The sequence below is a fragment of the Mus caroli genome, chromosome 8, assembly GCF_900094665.2.
Source record: "Mus caroli chromosome 8, CAROLI_EIJ_v1.1, whole genome shotgun sequence".
In the NCBI taxonomy this organism is placed as follows: Eukaryota; Metazoa; Chordata; class Mammalia; order Rodentia; family Muridae; genus Mus; species Mus caroli.
Window position 1 is genome coordinate 87307174 of NC_034577.1, and position 1988 is coordinate 87309161.

Genomic DNA, 1988 nt, shown 5'->3' on the forward strand with positions numbered 1-1988 from the left:
ACTCACTTTGTAGACCAGGCTGGCCTCGAACTCAGAAATCCGCCTGCCTCTGCCTCCCGAGTGCTGGGATTAAAGGCGTGCGCCACCACGCCCAGCCAGGTCTCACTCTTAGGCCAGGTTGACCTGGAACACTTGGACACAGTAAGCCCCTCTGCCTCAGCCTCCTGCAGAACTCGTCAGAGCCGCCTTGTTTTCAATGCTTCTTTATTCACCCTCCCCCCTTCTTTCTTCTTAGTTGTTCTTTGCAAAATGCAAGTGCACATGGGCTTCAACTTAAAAGGCCTGCGTTGAAGAACTGGGAGAGGACACCAGGGACAATAGAATCTGTCAGAACTAGGGGACAACACAAGTTCTGATGGAGTCACTGACTGTAGAGGCCAAGGGACACGGTAAGCACTTTTGTAACATGTCAGAGTGTCAGAAGATCTTAGTCTTGCCTCTCAGTGACTGTCTCAGCCTGTTCCCTAATTATATTTTTCTTACAGTTCTTCAAGGGAAGTTCATAGGTCCCATGAGCCCCTCAGCTCTCGGGTGTCTTGAAAGCTACCTGCTTCTGGAATGTGGGATGTGTGCGACTTCTCTCCTTGGTGTGGGCTGGCAAGAGTTGCAACCCAGTGGCTGGAAAGAAGACACAGACATCAAAAGTATCCATGCTGATTATCAGGGCTTGAGTCTGGTTTTTGTTTTGCTCAGAATTTCTGGCTGACACCCTTCCAGGTGTGACCTTGTCCAGTTACTTGGGACTGGGGAGTGTTCTGGAAGGGAGGTTTTCCCAGAGGACTTCAGTGAGCAGTTAATCTCTAAAAGATAGACTTCAAAAGGCAGCTAATCCCACAGGTGGCAGGGAAGGAGGGGGGCTGGAGGAGATATTTCTGAAAACTGGGTCTTGGGAGGGGCATATTTTTCTGTATTTTCAGAAAGAACCAGGAGTCTCTCGACATCTTGCCTCTCTGAGGAACCCTGTCAGGGTCACAGAGGTCAATGCAGGGCTGGGAGCTGGAGCTGGGGCTCTGTCCACAAAAAACTTCTGTCCCAGCAGTCAAATTAGAGGAAGATTTGCTGCAGAGATTGGACATCCTTTAGTGACAGTCCTGAGGCAGCAGGGTTGTGGGACTGCTTCCCTGTAGCCTCCCTTCATGAAAACACCAAAAACTCCACTCCACTCCCTCAGAAGTCTCACCCAGTTCTTGGGGGTTGTCTTATTTAGGGTGTTACTGCTGTGAACAGACACCATGACCAAGGCAAGTCTTATAAAAACAACATTTAATTGGGGATGGCTTACAGGTTCAGTCCATTATCATCAAGGTGGGAGCATGGCAGTATCCAGGCAGGCATGGTGCAGGCAGAGCTGAGAGTTCTACATCTTCATCCAAAGGCTGCTAGTGGAAGACTGACTTCCTGGCAACTAGGGTGAGGGTCTTAAGCCCACACCCACAGTGACACACCTACTCCAACCAGGTCACACCTATTCCAACAAGGCCACACCTCCAAATGGTGCCACTTTCTGGCCCAAGAATATACAAACCATCACAGGGGTCATCCTAGGACTCCATAGGGATTTGATTTGGGGAGTCTCTCTCTCTCTCTCTCTCTCTCTCTAGTGTGTGTGTGTGGTGTGTTGCTGGGAACTGAACACAGAGCATCACAGCGGAAGCTAAGGAAGCTCTCTTAAGACTGAGTAAGTTCTCAGTCCCCTTCCTCCTCACCTCTCTATATATTACATTTTATTCTATGTGTATGGGTGTTTTGCCTGCATGTATGTCAGTACACCACATGTGTGCCTGGTGCCTAGGGAGGCCAGTAGAGGGCATCAGGTCCCCTGGCACTGGAGTTACAGATGATTGTGAGCCACCATTGTGAGTTACAGATGATTGTGAACTAAACCCTGCATGACTGACCAAGTCCTCTTAAACACTGAGCCATCTTGCCAGCCCCTCCATTCCCTTCTTTTTTGTTTTTGGTTTTTCTTTTTTTTTTTTTTTTTTTTT

The 1988-nt window shown here is 48.8% G+C and overlaps 1 long non-coding RNA gene across 1 annotated transcript in view; it reads left to right on the forward strand.

Moving 5' to 3' along the window:
• The window catches only part of LOC110299570, an 18599-nt gene extending 17914 nt beyond the window's left edge, over nt 1–685 (forward strand). The window contains exons 3-4 of the long non-coding RNA XR_002378478.2: nt 236–389; nt 486–685. This is a non-coding gene — a long non-coding RNA (uncharacterized LOC110299570). The remainder of the gene's footprint in view (nt 1–235; nt 390–485) is intronic.
• The last annotated feature ends 1303 nt before the right edge of the window (nt 686–1988 follow it).